The following is a 943-nucleotide window of genomic DNA, read 5'->3' as shown; positions in this document are numbered from 1 at the left end:
TCCATCTTTTCTTCACGTGGATGACGGGGATTTGGGCCTTGTCTCAACAAAGCAGTATATCCATCGCGTCGGACTCATTAAAGAAAAAATCTTCATCCAGTTTGAGATGAGTAATCGCTGTTCTAATGTCCAGATGCTCTTTTTGGTCATAAGAGACAGTAGCAGCAACATTATGGACAAAATTTGTTACAAACAATGAGAAAAAACYATCAAAATAGCACAGTTGGTGAGGAGTCTGTAAAACGGCAGCCATCCCCTCCGGTGCCATTATAGAGTGGCCAGACGGAAGCCARTCCTCAGTAAAAGGCACATGACAGCCCGCTTGGAGTTTGCCTAAAGGCACATCAATTACTCTCAGACCATGAGAAACAAGATTCTCTGGTCTGATGAAACCAAGATTGAACTCTTTGGCCTGAATGCCAAGTGTCACATCTGAAGGAAACCTGGCACCATCCTTATGGTGAAGCATGCTTGCGGCATGGTGGCCATGCTGTGGGGATGCTTTTCAGCGGCAGGGACTGGGAGACTAGTCAGGGTCTAGGAAAAGATGAACGGAGCAAAGCACAGAGWGATCCWTGATGAAAACCTGCTCCAGAGGGCTCAGGATCTCAGACTGGGGTGAWGGTTCACCTTCCAACAGGACAATGACCCTAAGCACTCAGCCAAGACAACGCAGGGGTGGCTTCGGGACAAGACTCTGAATGTCCTTGAGTGGCCCTGCCAGAGCCCGGACTTGAACTCGATCAAACATCTCTGGAGAGACCGGAAAATAGCTGTGAAGTGATGCTCCCCCTCCAACCTGACAGAGCTTGAGAGGATCAGCACAGAAGAATGGGAGAAACTCCCCAAATACAGCGCCACACCCAAGAAGACTCAAGGTTGTAATCGCTGCCAAAGGTGCTTCAAAAAAGTACTGAGTAAAAGGTATGAATACTTGTGAGAA

This window comes from Salvelinus sp. IW2-2015, unplaced genomic scaffold, assembly GCF_002910315.2.
Source record: "Salvelinus sp. IW2-2015 unplaced genomic scaffold, ASM291031v2 Un_scaffold564, whole genome shotgun sequence".
In the NCBI taxonomy this organism is placed as follows: Eukaryota; Metazoa; Chordata; class Actinopteri; order Salmoniformes; family Salmonidae; genus Salvelinus; species Salvelinus sp. IW2-2015.
Note: the sequence above shows the minus strand (reverse complement) of the source record.